The sequence below is a fragment of the Cotesia typhae genome, unplaced genomic scaffold, assembly GCF_013202065.1.
Source record: "Cotesia typhae breed Kobodo isofemale line unplaced genomic scaffold, CoteBio_Ctyphae contig_23, whole genome shotgun sequence".
NCBI lineage: Eukaryota > Metazoa > Arthropoda > Insecta > Hymenoptera > Braconidae > Cotesia > Cotesia typhae.
This window is the reverse complement of record NW_027423729.1, coordinates 2,742,395-2,761,815: the sequence shown is the minus strand read 5'-3', so window position 1 is coordinate 2,761,815 and position 19,421 is coordinate 2,742,395. Positions and strand designations below refer to the sequence as shown.

General features: G+C 29.5%; 1 protein-coding gene across 7 annotated transcripts in view; it reads right to left on the bottom strand.

Moving 5' to 3' along the window:
* The window catches only part of Pmca (plasma membrane calcium-transporting ATPase 3), a 67,296-nt gene extending 50,738 nt beyond the window's left edge, over positions 1-16,558 (bottom strand). For 6 of the 7 annotated variants that reach the window (XR_012478753.1, XM_074238718.1, XM_074238720.1 and 3 more), the window contains exon 1: positions 16,420-16,558. The gene's annotated coding sequence lies outside the window, so the exon portion shown is untranslated. Of the gene's footprint in view, positions 1-16,406 lie in introns of all 7 variants that reach the window. The other variant, XM_074238714.1, reaches the window with a different exon arrangement.
* Between the last annotated feature and the right edge of the window lie 2,863 nt (positions 16,559-19,421).

Here is a 19,421-nt window from a genome sequence, read left to right as displayed (position 1 = left end):
TTTAAGGTCAGGAGATGAAAATATTGAGTTAGAGTAAAGTTTGTTTCAAGTCTAAGCAGAAGTGAATTTTTTTTATAACTAATTATGATGTTTTTGGGGTTAAATAAGCTTCATTTTCAAAATATAAGAATTTGAGAAATTGTTATTTTTACTTTGAAAACATTTATAAAAATGTATTTTTATTTTTTTTTATCTTATTTTTTCGTAATAATAAAATATCAATATTGATTGACATAAAAAAGACACGTATCGCATAAATAAAAAATAATATTGTTTTTGTCTTTGAGTTCAGAATTTATTTTTAAAATTGTTTTAATAAAAGCAGGCGGTACTTTTTTACGTTTTTGTAAAATTGTTTTTTAAGAATAAAAAATCGATTAAAAATTTAACACTAAAATAAATAAATATATATTAATTGAAAAATGATTTTTGATTTAAAAAATTTTATAATCTCAAAGTATTCTTAACATTAATGAATTATTTAACGGATTTGTAAGCATCTCTCTTCCTTCCAGAAAATTTTTCTCCACGAATCAAAAAATTAAATCAACTTCTGAGCTATTAAAAGCAATAGCAGCTTATCGTATAACAAATCGTAACAAATCTCAGTATGTCGTTGTATAATACAGGGTTAAAAAAAATCGTAGCTTCAAACGACCCTTTGAACTATTTTTTTTTAATTTTTTTTCAAAATTTAAGTCTTTGGGGTGGCTCGAAGGGGTAGTTTTGGTATTTTGAGAATCCAATATACTATTTTCCGGGCTCTTTGACTTATTTTGAAACTGAAAAATCATTTTCAGTCTCAAAAGCAAAAAAATTTTTTTTTTTGATTTTCGTTCAAAAAAAAACGTTCAGAACTTCAGGTACATACAGGGTTTATTTATCCGAGGGGATTTGATATGCGTAATTGCGACGATGACAAAAGCTCTGGGTAGTAATCAACGTGATGATGTTAATCAGTGCATCGGATAATGATATTCTAGTGTACAAGGTATAGTATCAAGATAATGATAATGAGAATCAGTATGAGAGTAGATAATCTACACTGTTAAATTCAAAATACATGGGTGTCTTTTCTTGATAATTCTTGTACGCATGGACGCGGGTTTAATGAGCATGACGAGACAGGATTGAGCGATCGGTAGAAGAATCACTATGAAATGTAATGTAGTGTCTACGAAGTATGAAGCTGTGAATAAGCTAAAAGCTATAATATGTATCAGGAAAGCGAGGACTAGGTCACCGGTGTAGGTGACACTGTTCTGCCATCGGATTTTCTTTTGCTATAGACGAGCAGAGTCGTCTTATCGGATTTAAAATTTAAAACTTTGTTACATTTTGTTTTAAATATTGTTTTTTTGTTTTTATCCATATCACTGTTATTGTTTTGTATAATGACCTAGGTATTTTGTTGCGGGAGACAATGAGCGTGTATTGAAGATGGCTAAAGTTTTAGTATAAAAAGGTCGAGATAAAAGTTGATATAACAACTTCAAAGGGGACTTGTGCTTTTTTTATTTTATTTTTTTTTTACTGCCACTGCTACTGCATTAATGCTCTTTCGCAAAGTGTTCGAGATTACGCCTGTTATATACAATACTTTCTTAATTAATTCATTTTGCTTCCTGTACTACCACTGCTAGATTCTTTTATTTTTTGTTTTACTTTGTGTTTTTATCTTTTATTTATTTAACTGTGGATTTTTATTTTATTTTGCTTCTTAATTGTGAGACATTTTATTGGATGATACCAACCGCGGATTTTATTTTATTCAGCTGTTTAATTCATAGAATTTTAATTGCGATGAATCGCTGGAGGACATGGTTTTAGATTCACAACACTTGAGGACTCTTCGGATACAGGACTATGAGGAGATTAATCATTGAAGTTAATCATGTAGCGCGAGTGGAAGAAATATTAAATACACGTGTTAAGAAGTTCAAGCGCTGAAATTGAAAATGAGATTTTTAATAGGACTTTAATTTTATTAGGCTAATTGGAGTATTTTTTTTATTTTTTAGTCGAGTAGAATCTATCAAAAGTTTTAATTTAGAACAAGAAATTCTTCAAATTATATTGTGGTGGGATTGTTAAATGTGTAGTGTTACGTGACCTTCTTTTATTGATTATGATTCAACTGATAAAATATTGATTTGGTTCAAAAGGAAATTTATCTTGAAGAATTTCATTTTCTTTACAAAAAAAATAATTTCTTGAGTAGAAAAAAAAATTTTCTGGCTTAATTTTTTAATCTAAAATCAACTTTTTTTTTTTTTTTGGATTAAATCCAGTAAAAAAATTTTTGAACTCAATTAATTTTAAATTAAGAAACTTTTTTAAGATCAAAATTTTTTTTGCATAATTTAAGAAATTCAACAATATTATTTTCTTAATTCAAAATTTTTTGGAGTAAAATTAATTTTTCTTTTAGTGTACGAGCTACTATATTGAAAAGACTAATTGTAAAATTTTATTAAAAAATTATTTGAATAAATAATTATTTTCATCAAATTATAATTTTCAGGAATAAAAAGTAAATTGCACCCTTTTTGAGGTGTGCAAAATAATTTCTAGTTAGATCAAAATTAGAGTACAACAAATTTTTTTCAAGTACAATTAACGCTGGAACAAAGGTGAAACTTTAACCAGTAACTTTTGGATGAATTAGACAGGAATAGTTTTAACTACCGGAGTTTATTCGTGTGTAACTGTATGGGAATGAGATGCGGTGGTTTCGGAGCTTTTGGTTAACTCTACCACCGAGTTAACAATTGCATAATGCACGCCAGTCATATATATGCGTCCGTATAAATCGCACGGTTACGTTATATTATTTAGTAGAGACCTATATACTGAGATTTTCGTCACACATTTCTCACGCTTTCGTGTTGTGTCTCGTGTGTCACACGATAGACGACGCATAATATAGACACTTTAAACAGACAAATTGAACCGTTAAATTTATCACCCAGATCCTGAGCATAATTCGTCAAATTATTTATTCATTCAAATTTTTACTTGCTTTTGTTATAATAATTGTCAAAATTGCACTAAAAAAAAATTTCTCTTGAGTTAATTAAATTTAGGTTGATTAAAAAATTTTTCAGTGTAAAAATAATTTTTTGAACTTTGTATCATATCACATACATGGAATATTTTTTTTTATTTTTATTTTCAAGAGTTTAGTGTCATGCAAACAAGAGTATTGAACCCAATCTAAATTAACTTTTATAGCGCTGTTGTGTTCTCTCTAACGATAACGATTACGGCACCGTGATAATGATTACAGATATCCGACGGAGACAATTTTCGATAATGAAACATGAGACACTTGGACGATAAGACAACATCGCTGCTCTGTCGATCTTCATCGTGTCGGGTAAGCTCAGCTCAGCTTAGTAAACTAGGCGCATAATTTATCGAAATAGCTTCTCTATTCAGGTTGTCTGTATGAATTTCAGTTTACGGTAATTTAAAAGCTCATTACACCAGTGTTTACATCATAAAATTATTTAAATCAATCAGAATATTATCATCCACATTTAAAATTGTAAAATTGACATGTATAATTTTCAGATGCCTGATGAAGATCAAATAAATGGTCGAAACGTTGCAAAAATATCTTCAAAAAATTTATGTCCGTTTAATTTTTTTCTTATTGAACAAAAATGAAGCTTCAAATATTATTATCTTGAAAAACGTATTAATAATTTTTTTAATTTGATTCACAGAATTTTTATTTCGGAATTGATTCAAGTAAAATGTACGGAGATCAATATACTTTGATATTAATTAATTAAAGAATGAATGGCCAATATAATTCTAGGTTTAAGTTTTTCAGAATTATTTAATTGGTAAAACGTTCTCTATTACTGTGCCTAAAACTTCCATTATTTGATTTGATAAAAAGTTGAGCTGGCCGACTTCAGAAGCATTTATCTTACAATCATCAAAACTTTTCGCCTGAAGGATTGTGAACTTTGAGAAATGAGTTGTTCAGTTTTAAATGTTTTTCTGTTAAGAATATTATTATAAGAAGAGTTGAGAAAAACTATATAAATGGAAAAATAACTTAAATTTTTGAATTTTTTTTTTTTTTTATAAGTTTCTGGAGAATTAACATAAAAATCTTCAAAGTTATTGAACAAAAGTTTCAGTTTTTAGCTCAAATCCCATTCCATTAAAATCAATTTCAGTTTTACAATAATTGATTATGTATTCATCAAATTATTCTATTGATAGAAAGCAATCAAGAAACTTTTACAAATAATTTATTCCCAAAATAAATTTATGAAGATTCGAGGTTTTATGAATACACGTCAGAAATAAACACGATAATTATAAATTTAATTAGTGAAATTGTAATATAATTGGTGATTGACGAAAAGACGAAAGATCACATATATGTATAGTATCAATTACGATTATTAATAATAATAATTATTATTATTATACAGTCACCGGTAAATTAAACCACACAAATTCCATTCAATCAATTGAATAATTGAATAATAGATATTAAGTTTCTATAATTTATAGAATTGGGTAAAAATGAAGAAAAGTCAAAGTTGAAGTAATAATAATAATAATGAAGTGGGAACTTAAAAATTTAAAGTCGACAAATGCATTTTAACGAGTAATATAAATGCTAATTTCACAATGTCATGCATGAGGATGCAATTAATCCTCAGGGGAGTCTTTATTTTCCGCTGTGAACCTGATTAAGAATCATCGTTGAGTACGCCTCTAAGTGTTACATCCTTTTCCTAGATGATAATTGATTAAGTGGGTATCTAATTATTAACTCATATTTGCCATTATAAATAATGTTATTTACGTAGAAAAAAATTTTTTTTTGTAATAAGTACATTGATAATTAAATCAAAATAAATTTAATACCAATATAAATAATATTAATAAATTATATTATTATTATAAAATTTATTTTTATTTAATTATTAATGTACTTATCATCATTAGTGTTGTTGTTATTGTTGCTATAAGTGGATGATTGATGGCTGAGTGGATCACAAGAAGATTGATGGTTTGCATAACAAACAAAATCACGAATAATTTAATAATATTAGACAAAGTTAGAGACTTAATTATAAACTACAGAGCTTTTATTTATTGACTTATATTAACGTCACCTTGTCCTTCAAGTAGTCTGACTCGCGGTCCGACGAGCCATGCGGGAGCAAGTGCACAATACAGATGGAGTATAAAGGTATAAAGCTAGAGGTAGAGGTTGTACAGCGTCAAGTTATATATAATATAAGTTGTATTATTGCCGTACATAGATAGTGTACATGCAGAATGTACTTCAGATATATAACTGTAATTTATGGTGTACATCATGTTAGTCTATGGTAAACATCAGGCATAGGGTACATATATATATATAGGAAGATATTACATATGCACTACTGAAATGCATAAAACGCGCAAGCGCAGTCTCTTTCGATCGACGAACGACAAGCCAACGACTACAACAACAACCACAACAATGAAGAAAACGAAAAACTGCCAAGAGCAATCAGAATATATAATCAAAGATTATTAATTTAATTATTCTATTTTTAAAGAAGGAAATTTATTCTCTGAATTTATATGAAAGAAGTAATTTAAAATAGAGTGTGCTAGCGCGTTGAATAACTTTATAACTTTTTCATAGCGATAGTGATCTGATAATGAATGACGGAGACGAAGAGAGGTCAATCGAATTACACGTCTTCTCTGTCCTCTCCGGTCGTTTTTCAATCGCGATCCTATTAGCCCTGACAATCGCGTGTGATGTACACGATTTGCATGCTTACAAATGATATTTATAACGACAATCCACTATCCATCACGGCCCTGATTCAATTTACTTTATTGTTAATATACCGCAAGTGTCGACATAAACTCAGTAATACCCATAAACTTCAAATTTTATCATAACCAAGCTTCATGTCGATCGCCATTTCATCAACAGACTCTCTTCGAGTACTCTATTTTCTGCTTTGGACACTAAATTCCATTGATAAAAACATAAATTGTGGTTGATGGAAATCGAACCACTAAATTGCACCCTGGACACAACTTTTGATATCAACATTACCGTTCTGTGGATGGTCAACACGTTGATGGAAAAAATAATTTGATTTTATGAAAAGCTATATTCAACGAAGAAAATTATTTTGAAACTATTCCCACATGGTTATTTTAAAATCAATACTTTTTTGTTAAAAATTTTTATCAAATTTTTCAAGAGGAATTTTTTGTTCTTAAGATAAGAGTTTTAATCAATTAATTCAAACTCATCCAGTTGAAAAAATTTTGAATCAACAGTAAATTGATGACAAATACTTTCTCGTAAAATTTTACTTTAATATTGGAAAAAAGACAACTCGTGGATCGAAAAAAAAAAAAAAAAAAAATGAGGTTGTTGGTAGAAAAGAATGTTTCTGATATTTTAAAATAAAACTCGATAATTTCGTAACAAGCTTGTTGAAAACATAAATATAGCCTCATCTCTTGATATATTAATCACCACAGAGTTGAGTAGTTTACTCGGGTACAACGGACAGCATGCGGGATGTGAGTGAGCTAAGCCATGGCTAATTGTCACGGTGATCTTTCCTCGAACAAGTTATCTCGAAACCCGTCAATGACGTCCGTGTAATGACGTCAACGTCGTTACGTTATGTCATGCATCAATGTCCACGTGAACACTATTATATTACTATTATTATTGGTATTGTTGTTGTTGTTATTACTTATTCCCATCATCATCACTGGCGACGGAAACTCTCATTAAATTCATTGCGGTTTACAACACGGAGCATCAGTACAGGGTGTTTCAAGTCAAGTGTTATATGAGAAAATATATGTACATATATATATGAACAGATTATTCTGACACTAGTTTAAAATGTCATTGACAATATACTATAATAGTTTGTCTCCCATACAATACCAGATCCGCGTCATTAAATGCGATATGCGTGAGAATATTTTTATATTTTTCACTGTACGCTAAATTATCCTCTAGTTTAATTATTTGTTAACTTGATACAAAAGCTCTTGAACTTTTGTTTGTTACTTCCTCTTACATCAGCAAATTAGTTTATTTTTTTCTTCGACAATTCGTATGGTGTCAAAATATTTCTATTTTATTTTATACGATTATTTCGGTGTCGCAGAAAATTTCACGCTCTTACAAATATAAATAATTCGAATGAAGTCTTTTAAATTAAATTCTGGCCAAAGAACGAGATACGGTAAAATTGATAGAAAACTTTTCCGTAGAAAATTAAATTTTCTACAAAAAAAGTCTCTTATGATTTTTTTCATCTCCAATATTTTAGCTAGAAATTCGAACTGAAATTTTTGAAAAAAAAAAAAAAAAAAAAAAAATTGTTTTTGGTCAAAAAATTTAAAACTTTAAACAATTAAATTCCCTCCGAGAAAGGTATTTTGCAATTTTTTTATATTTTCAATATTTTACACAAAAACCAAAAAATTTTTACATTAAACAATTTGAATAAATTTTCTGAGAAATTAAAAAAAAATTCATAAACCACTCTGCTAATATCCACTGTAATTTTTCAGTTCATACAGTAATTATCTCTCAAAGTACGAGGCTTTAAAATTTCAATTCCAATAATGCATCGTTTAATTTACAGTGCTTGACTACGCGCTCAAAAGTAGACCAATTACTTTAGTGAATATTTAATTAACTCTGGCTTGAATCCAAATGTAAATTTATTTATTTATTTTTTAACTATATTTATAAATTTTATCCCTAGTTACTCGCCCGATAAAATATTATAATTTACAGTAATGAACCAGGACGAGGATGATCGTAATTACTATTTTGATTACGAGCATAAATATATGTCGAGAATTATTAGTTAAAAGAGTTTGGAACAGATTTTAATTGAGATACATTAGCATTGACGTCCTCTTTGTTGACTGGTACTCTTGTGGCTTCATTTCTGTTCAAATAAGCGTGTGAATTCACTGGGTTTCTATACACATTTCCTTGTGAAGTAAAATTATTATACCTATCCCTACACTGTGTGATAGAATGGGCTAGTGCTAGTGCGTTACGTTACGGTCAGCCGAGATAGAAATGCCACTATTGCTTGCCACTATACATGGCATATGCCGGTACAACACTTTTACTTGTCTGCTTGTACGCAAATAGGTATCGTATAATATATACGTGAGAGAAGCTTATAGTTGGGAGTACAAATACGAGGGTGAAATTTCATAGTAATAATGCCGAGAAAGTATATCGACATTAATTTATGTCCATTCCTCTATGACAGCCATTTATTTATATATTAAGCGTATTTACATATAGATTTATTTTAATTTAACCCATTAATATAAGTTGACTTGTTTTTACTGTAGTTATAAACAATCTGCACATTAAAATAAAGTATATTTAATATTAAATACACTTAATTTTTTGGTTGCATGGGAAAAAGTTTTTTTTAATTAAATATGTAAAAAAAAATTGCAAACGTAATTTTTTTACCGTCACCTGTTACTTAAAAAATTTTTTAATGTCAATACTGGGCTACTAGTTTTTTTTATCTTTCATGACTGACGTCAAAAATTAACTTTCGAACTTTTTTTCTGATACGCATTAAAAATGTAAGTTAAAATAATTATTAAAATAATTTATTACTTTATAACAACTTTAATTTATAACAAATGAGAAATGTAAAAGTGACAAGTTTGGAAAATAATAATTTTAAGTAGTTAAAGTTCAATCTAAAAGTACATTTGAAATGGTAAATTACACTGTTCAAGTTTTCTAAAGGTGTAAAAGAAAGCTTTAAAGTCGTAAAAATTTTTAAGTGTTTTTTAGTTTCTGTAAAGGTTTGCGCTGAAAATTACTTTAACGAGTACATCTAGAAATAGTATATCTTTTTATTACGTAAGACTTTTCGTATCAACACTTTTGAAAGTACGGCTGTAGGGTGATTTTGGAACACACCCTATGAATTATGTAACGTACAAATATGCAAGTATGTGTTATTTACGTAATAACGAGTGTATTTGATAGTTCGCACCCATTGAAAGCGTTATACTATAGAAATTTAGTTATTTTGTTGACATACTTTCTTCTTAAATTTTATGAGTGTGAAGTTAAGTAATAAATGTTGCTCAGAAAGATAAAAGCTTCTAGTAAAATTCTTTATGAATAAAAGCAAGATAAAATTCTAAAGAAATTCTTGAGAAAAAGAAAGCAAAGAATTAATTTTTCGAGTTTTTGTGAGATTCTTCTTATCAAGGCATTCTCATTAATATTTAGTTACTAAACAACGTCACTATTTTAATTTTTCAGTAAAATGCAAGTGTAATACACACCGTTAATAATTATCTTTTGAATTTTCATGAAATGTCTCAAGCAATTTACAGTAAAATTTGCATTTTAAATTTATATTCTGCGGAAATTGTCCATGAACTTACAAAACCGAGTTATCAAAATTCAAGTAAAGTAAATAAATTTTATTTATAGAAGGGCAACATAGAACACTTGAAGAAGTATTAAGTTTTTGGTCAAGTACACTGAATTTCCTATTTTTTAATTACTTTTAGAGTAACAAAAAAATTATTTTTCGAAAATAAAATATAAATTTAAAGAATGATCATTTTTGTCAATAATTAAATTAATACAGTGAAAATAAAATTTCAACTAGTTGTGTAACTCCATTTCGCGTCGCACTAAATCGTATTGCGTAATCGTTTTTCCAAGCAAATGTAATTTTTTGGACAGCTACCCGGTGATAAATAGTCAAGCTCACGAAACTTTTGAATCCAATGAAGAAAATACATCTACAGACATATGACATGAGTAATGAAAAAAAAAAAATCAGCAATCCGAACTTCATGAGATAAAGAATAGATACTACACGATTTGGTTAGATTCTAGATATTTATCTTCTAGGATATTTTCTTCCCGATAAAATTTTCATGCAAAGTCAAAGTCAAAGATAACTTTCCTTCAGGTCGCATCACATTTTAAACTATCTAACAATTTAAATCAACCCATACTCCATAACTTGAGTTTCTTTAATCTCTCCCCGGGTAACAAGACAATTACAATTCAGCCCTCCCCTAAATCGAGCTAACACAAGTTCAGCGCATTTTATACCCGATAAAAATCCCGCAAGTATCAATTGAATTTTGACAATCTGTTTTGGCCTACCGACTCTTGTATTTATATATATAAACATATAAATCGAAATATCGTCTCGAAAATAACCAAGGGGCTAGATAACGAGTGCCTTGTATTATTTTATACGAGGGTCTTGGTCAGTCAACGAGATTATCAGCGTAAAGAGGAGAAAAAAATGGACATAGGAGATAAAAAAATGGCCAGAAAAAGATGAAGTAAAACAAGGGATGAACAGTTAAAGAAGGGGAGAGGGAGACATAAAGAGGAGGAGAAGAAGGAGATACTGATGAAAAGATGGGGAGGAATAGAATAGAAAGACACACAAATAAATAAAATGAGAATGAGAAGAGTAAGGGGCACTTTTGCAGAGCAAGAGCAAGAGTTGTCTGGCTGGCTGGCTGGGTTGGTCGGCTTTATCGATCGGGGAATCGTAGGCGCCACGTCGGCGATACGAAGACCTATATCGTGAATCGCCGTCACGATCGTACATATATATATATATATATATATATATATATATATATATATATATATATATATATATATATATACATTCTAGTTTCATTTTCTCTCAAACATTCATTTTTTTATCCTTTCATCTCTAACTAAACGAAATAAGTTGAAAAGAGTGTATAGTCTAAAGTGGTGGTGTCCTTTTTTCTACGAATCTTTTTCTTGACAAAACATATACACCCGTTTTCGTTTAGTTCTGCTATACCGGTTTGGTGCTTTAGCTTTTTCTGTCTCTTCATACTCAATTCCATTCCATTCCATTCTGTTCTGTTTGGCAGTCACGCAACCAGGTGGAAAAACACACCCTACACTCTACACCCTCCACAGTAGTTTAATACGCTCTCCAAACTCAAGGTAACCGTAACCGTCCACGGTATGTGAAGATGTTAAATGTCGGTGTGGATTCTATTCCAGTTTATGGTCTGTTGTGTTATTATTATGTGTGATATTAATAATACATTGCTCAATGTAAATACAATGGAGTAGCCGCACACATAACACTTGTCCAAGAGCCTAGCTGCACGACAGCTTCTAGATTCTTAAGCTCTGGCTCTCCCGTGCGACCGAGAAGCCATTCTGAGGCGTGTCTCCTATTCGTTGAGTTTTGTTGTATGTTTAGGAGTTGCAAGTTATAGTATTACTTTTATTATACTTCATGTCGTTAATCACTCGTGAATATAAATATATAGGCTTATTTATAATTCATCGTAATAACTCATTCGAGGTAATCTTTTTATATATGTATGTACCGAGCGAGTGAAATTAATCAGCGTTATTTCATTATTGAATATAATAGTGTTATGCGTGCGTTGTCGGTTCGTGTGCTTCGTATTGTATTAATTAGTGCCCCGAAATTTTCGTTCGAGAGGTTGTAATTAAGTTGTCGGAAATAATTTGATTTGATTCAATTAGTTGATATTATCTTTGAGTTTAGACGGTGTGCTAGAAAAAAAACTATTTGGGTTACACGATAGACTGAAAAAAAAGTTTTCTACTCGGCACCATCATACTGTATAGTAATAAGTGTATCGTTAATCTGAAATTATAAGATGTAAAATCACCTTAACTGATAAATTAATGAACCAACAAAAGCTTCCACAATATTCGACAAGAGTTATTACCACAAACATATTTGACTTTTATTAGAAATAAACAACCGCGTGTTCTATAACCGGCCTACTAAAATCCTCAATATCTTCAAGGATATTAATTTTTCATTTCATCATCAAAATAGAATTAGTATGAAAGATTTATACAGATTAAATCTTTTTGGAATAATAGATTGTCTTGGTAGCATGACATTTATGTGCCAAGATTGAGGGTTAAAAATGCTATGAGATATTTCACGTGTAGTCATATAGGTAGGCATGATTAATACTATGATTATTATATATATATATATATATATATATATATATATATATACTATAAATTAATAGAAAAATTTACATCCTTAGAGTAGTAGATACAGATATAAAATCAGACGGAGCGGATTTAGTGGAAGTTTAGTCGAGTGGAAAAATTTAAAAACATTTTACCGGTTATTATCTAAAGCTACATCGTATAGTTAATAACCAGACCGCAGACGTGAGTGCTGGCTCTATTACATATATACATATACATATAGCAATGTTGATGCTGATACTGGTTCTGTACTGCGGGTGAATTATTTCTGGTGTCGTTTAAAATCATCCGACTATGTTGATTGTGTGTTTTACAGGAGAAATAACAACGCGCGGATACACAAACCACGTGATAAAGATACATTAACTTCAACATTCAATTTTCGTCAGTCAGTAACTTCTTCTTATGTGTAAAAATAATTCACTGTAACCCTTCATTTTTTGTTTTTTTAATATCTTGTTAATTTTACTAACAGTAGTTATTATTTTAGGAAAAATATTGTTTCATCAAAATAAGTTTTTTTTAACACTGTTATATTTAAATTAGTAATCAAAAACTAAATTTAGAGTTTTTTTCAAAATCAATTTTGAACCGCAGTAAAATTTTTTTCATTCAACTAATGATCATCACGTGTGGTAAATTCATTAAAGGTCTAGAACTACCTCTTAATTTGCTTAACGACCATTAGTCTATCAAATAAAATTACATAACGACTATTAGTCCATTAAATATCGGTGATTGACTCCAAAAGGGTAATTTTTAATTCAAAAGCCGATGTTTCAACAACTGATTTTTATATATATGAAAAAGTTAAAGCTGCATGCACAAGTTTACCAATCTTAGTATTAATTCTATAAAAAAATTCCAACAATTTTTCAAAAATTATAAAATTTTTTTCGTTTTATTAATTCTATCCATTGAAAATCACTTGAATAATTTTCAATTAATAAATTCTTTCCCAACAAGCACATATTCATTGTTTATAAACTCAACAATTAAAGTATCAACGTGGATGTTTAATCTCGTTATCAAGAACGAACAAACAAATGTCTGACTTGAGCAATAAAATGTTATGAAAAGAATAAAACTAATGATTTTGCACTTGAGTGATAGGATAGTAACGTATTCTGCGAAAACTAAATGTGCTCGAGGGAAAATCCGCTTAAATGTTAAACCCGAATTTCCATAGCGTTCAAGGCTTTTCACGCTTGCCTTCTCACACCGTACACCTCCGGTTATCTTTTCATTTTTTAACTTTTTTTGCGATAGTCGAAAATGGCAAAAAAATTAATGAAAAAGGTAAAGTTTAACCGAGATTTTCCAGAAAGCTGGCGAATCGGCACTGAGAGAATTCCTGTGAGCTTCACACGATAGAATGTTACGTTAGTATTGATCGGACACTGCACTTCACCTCTATATCGCGGCCGCGAGAACGTGCAGTTTCGCCAACTAACTAGATTAACTAGCAGCCACCCTCAAGCCACCCCACCTTTGATTAGGCCTCTGGGGTGAATTTAAGGCGCCTGATAACGAGACTGAAATGGAAGATGAGAGATGAGGGTTGGAATTTGTACGGATCGCTGTGGTTTGATGTTCGAAGGGTATTTTAACTATCTAGTGCGAATAATTATAATATAAGTTGTAATTATAATTCAAAAGTGTGAAAGAGAAGATCAAAAATGAAAGTTTTTTGTTCAACTTTTATGAAATTTTTTTTTTAAACAAAGAAATTTTAATATTAAAATTAAATTCCTGATCTAAATTTTGCTTTAATCATTTTTTTTTTTTTTTTCAATTAAAATATGTTAAAGAGATATATTTTAGTTCACTAAAATTACTCTTATTTATAAAATAAATAGCCTTAGTAAAAAAAATCCTTAACCAAGAAAATAATTGCAAAAATCTAATTATCTTGAATCAAGCTCCAAAAATTTTTCTTTTTTCTATTAAATAAAAGACACTAAAATTTTTCATTTTAGTTTTTTCTGTTCACAACTTTTTTTCTTCAACCAAGACAATTTTTTTTATCAGCATAATATTATAAAAATATTCATAACTCAGAAATGAATTACTTGGAGTAAAAAATGATAAAAAAAGTCGGTGGATGGTCGATTTAAATTAAAAAGGTTTATGTACTTTTATCATGACAGAGTTTGTTGTTGAAGATACTTGACGGGCATGTAATGACACAGGTTTGACATTGAGATGAGGGAGGAAGATGAAGAAAGGGTGAATGTATGTACTAGTAAACTATTAAAAGGGGTGACACAGTGGGAAAGGTCGAGGGATGTGACTCTGGACATGTGATTTTCATCCATTGAACGGTCATGTAGTAACACACTGTGGGGATCGAGAACAGCTCCCGTAACCTAGTTATCTATACCATTAAATATATACATATATATGTATATATAGAGAGAAATAGAGATTGAGGACCATTGGAGAGTTGGGTTGTTGGTAGTTGAATAACTGGGACGTCACGAAATTGGGTAGTTGGACTGTACTATCATCGACACATTGCTGACAACTATGAGAATAAAGGAACAATGAGAAAGTATGAGCGCCACAAAGAGAACAAATAAAATCTTATACTTCGCTCGATTACACTCTTTGACATCCTAGAAGATCGATATGTTTGAATTTCAAATGTCAAAATATATTAATGAGTTATTCAAGGCGCTCATCAAGTGATGAAGATTGAAAGAAAATTTTGGCTTTTATTTTAAGATTTTAAATGACCGTTTTTGAATTTCAACTTGATATAAGTTAAGAAACAACATTTTGTGCTCTTTATCTCAGATGTAATGAGTGACATTAAGCTTTTGAGTTTTGATAATTTGAATAAAGGGGAAACATGAATGGAATTATTTATAAAAAACGGGCTTTTTAGTTTTTATTGGCAAATTCTTAAAGCTCCTCAGTCGCCAAATATAACCAGATTTGAATATTGATAGAACCTTTGCAGAATTTATTCAAACGGAAGAAACTGTTAGCAATTTAAAAAAGTTTATTTTGTTTTTTCATTCGGTATCTTTTGAAGTTTTTCATGAAATTGAATAAATTCTTTGGCGAAAAAATCGACTTAACTTTACAGAGGTCAGCTTTTTATTTTCAGATAATATTTTAAAACTTTTATTTTTAAATTTTATTATATTAATTTAAAACTTTTTGGATTAAAGAAAAATTTGTTTCATTTTTGACTGAATTTATTTGCTTGGCTTTCAATTTTTTCAATTTGAATCAATGAACTTTTCTAATAGATAAGTTGACCTTTTTTTTGACCAATTGTGAAAAATCGAAAGGAGGTTTGCGAAGATAAATGCTATTATAAAATCCATAACCTTAAACTTTTATTGTGTAAGCATTGATGTTTCTAAAAGTAAACATTTTTATTAATAGAATAATTGTTGTTGTAAGATACTGAATAAACATAAATGTTATTACAGGTGCAATACTATGAACCATGACAATGATCACTTTTTAAGGTTATGGGTCTTGTTTTATATATTGCGATAAAATTTTTTTCTGATGAAAATTCAATAAAATTATTATTTTAGAACTTCAAAGAAATATTTTGACCATACAAATTTTTATTTGAGTTATGTTTTTTTTTTTCTTTTTAATTTTCTAATTGATATTGTGAAAGTAAAGAAAAAAGGGCATTATAAAATTAATAGTTAAAAGTGATGTAATTTTGATGAAAAATTGATGTACTTGGAAAGTAATGAATAATTTATATATTTAAAGGAAAATGCAGTGAATTATTACTGAGTAATTTGATTAGTTACTCTGAAATGATTCATTTTGACCCAAAATAAATAACAAACGCCTATATTGTAGGAATTTTATTTCTGCTGAGTCAGAGTAAATCTTATCAAGAGTAGTTCACGGAAGTAAATAATTATGAGAGTGATGTTAAAAAAATGTATTTAAAACAAGTTGCGTTCGCACAATCTTGCCTTGGAATTTGATTAACTCATATCGATTATCCAATTATCTTATGCTCTGTATCGTCTTACTTATTGTGTAAACGCGGCTCAATACATCAATCGACGTCGTGGGTCGAAAAGTCATCCGAGCACTATAGATCAAGTGGATTGAATTAAGTATGTACCACGCCACCGTAAATACACAGATGCATAGATAAAAAACTTACAGACACATTCATTAATATCCCTCAGGAAACAGGATATAATTTATACAGTATAATAAATAAAAGCGTCTATGTGTTGAGAAGAGAGAGAGAGAGAGAGAGATAGGGAGAGTAAATTTCATCCCCGATGGAAAATGAATCTCTACGCAATTCGGTTACCTGCTAAATTTACCTGCCAGTCGTGGATTACAGGTTCTACCGCATATTATCCACGAGCAGCGCCTCCTTTGATCGGGTATTTCCGACTTGTTGGACTTGACTCTGCGAAGCATGCGACGTGATAGTTTAAAGTTGCCACGACAGGATTCACAGTGGACTGATACCTTCACCTGCAAACATTCATTTGCATAACAATCTAAATATTTGTTCTATAATGTTAGTTAACATACTCTACGTATATTATTCATAATATTAATTATTTTTTTTTTTGATTTATTGGTATATCCAATAGATTGAAACTCAATATTAATATTTTAAGGAGAGTCTAGCGGCAACAATAGTATGTTATAATATAGAGAAACATTATAAGTACAGAAATTAATAATTCTTAAGTATAGAATAAAATTTTTATGAAATTATGAAACTTTACATAAATATTTTTATATTCTGTAAAAATTTCAGATACTATTTTCAGAATTATATTTAAGATACCGCTACTGATAAAAAATTGATTTGATAACAAATAAAAAAATTTTGAATCAAATAAAATCCTACATGATCTAATTCTTGATAATTTTTTTTTTTTTTTGTTTAAGATCTTTACTAAAAAATTCTTACGAAAATTCATAACATAAATTAAAGTGAAGTATCTCGTTGATTTCCCGAATTTTCATAAATCTACCTAGAACAAATATTGTTCAATATATAAAAAAATGTGCGTAAGAATTATAGTGACGCAACAGTAATGTCTACGGTTAAAAAAAAATATTATAGGTGTGGTATGTACGCGAAGTAACCAGCAGTAGCACCGAGAAATGAAACAGCTTGCCAAGAAAGCAACCGATTACCTTGTGCCAACATACGAGCAACCAGCGTCTAGGCAAAAGCTCTATTTAAACGTGCAGATATAACACGGGGTGCACTAAAATAAGTCGTCCTCGGTGGAAACATTCGCGCGAGACGCCGCATCGTAAGTGAATTCCTAAGATCATTTTTTAGTTTAAAAAATATTAAAATAATAAATTACCACCCGATTTAACAAAAAATACAGACTATCTCCGCAAATAACACATATGTGGATCGTATAAATACACTATATATGAGTAGTATGTGTAGTATGTAACCGAGAACTTGACAATAGTCGCGCATGTAGAAAAAAAAACTATAAATAAGGAGCTAAAAATATTTTTTTCAAAATTTATCCGGATTTGAAAGTAAAAAATGGTGTAAATAACTGAATCTTCAGAGGTGTCAACAATATAATCATTATTACTTTTTTTTTTTTTTTAATAGGTAAATATTATATTGATAGTGTAATAGTAATAGATGTATATATATATATAGATATCAAGTGTCATGTATTTCACAAAATTAAAAGCTCAGAGGATTAAAATTAGACGAACGTTTCCCCTGGGTGCTCGACGGGTTTTGTAGGATTATGCTTTTATCGGCCTGCACAAAGGCATAGTTTATAAATATATATCTATGTATTATGTATTTATTGTATGTGTACATATATATATTTCGATAAATAGCCCAATGACAGAGATAACTTTGTAACCCCACAAGCTTTTAATCCTCATTTAATGTCTGCTTATTTAACGTCACTATAAATTATCGAAATTGGGAAATTGATAAATTTTAGTACAAACAGAAACAAAAGTGATGGTTATTAATATTTGGGGGAATATAATTATATTGATATATTGAGTCTTGAGGTATGCAAAAAAACCAACAAGATTATATTTCAAATTTAGTGGATTGAAATTATAATTTATTAATTCATGGAGAATACCTTCTCTAAGAAATTTTAAATATTTCGATTAAAAAAAATAGTCAAGCTCAATTATAATTAAACAAGTTAACAATTGAATTCAATAAAAGTGGACACTACTCTTACAGTTTTATAGGTTGTCACAGCAAGATTTTTGCATGAAAAAAAATCGATTTTTTTGAGTATCTAAATTTGGCTATCGGTAATTGTATAAATTTTTGACAAAAAATTTCCATGATGCAATTGAATTTTTTTTAGTTGTAACTCAAGTAATTTTCCACTTTTTTTATGTGTAAATTCTTCTTAGCGACCGCATAGTAGAGCGTTTAGTTAGTAAAAGCATAAGTGATAGAACAAAACTATTCGACTAAGCCCACGTGTTTGTAGTAAAAATAACCGGGCGTTATGCGTGAAGAAAGCAGGGATGCAAACTAACAAAAAATAAAAAAGAAAAAAAACGGATAAACTGAGTTGAGATAAAAGAACTAAAGCAATACTTTGACGGGTAACGGAGGCTGTAACAGCTGTGTAACGATAGGACAAGTATGTCTGTTTATGTAGGCGGTTTAATGATTTTTGAGTTCACTTGTAATACTTTAGACGTGTGTCTATGTGTTTTTAAGATTTACACTCGTATATATGATGATAAAAAGCCGGTACTGCAGATTTTACGGGCGTTATATCGGTATGGAGGGAAAGTTTGCGCCCACAGAAATGAAACACGACAGGTTTCTGAATAAAACTTTACTAGTAGAGTGTTGTATTGAATATTAAATGTTTAGTGACAAAATTCAGCGACCTAAAGATTAGTTTTAAATAAAACTATGTTGTGGGTTTTTTGCTTTTCTGTTGAGGATTTCATAATCGAGGAAGAAATATGTGTAATCAAGGCATATGTCTGTGCTGTACAGAGCAACTTTTATTTTATGAAAAGACAAGTATTTTTACAGAGATTGAAACTCGATATTTTAACATTAATTTAATACTTGGCTTGGGATATTGAATTTCTGGTTATTTGTTAAAAGTTTTTCCGATTGTAAATATAAATATTGAAAGTTGACGGTATTGGGATTATATATATTATTTGTTACCATGAAAACTTGGTCATAACTTATAACAATGTTAAATATAATGGGAGGAAACGACCTCCAAAGATTTGTTTTTTCTATTATTAGTTTTTTCAGTAATAAAATATTTGGCTAGGTTGATGAAAAAATTTTTAATTCTAGTTTTCAAGGTTT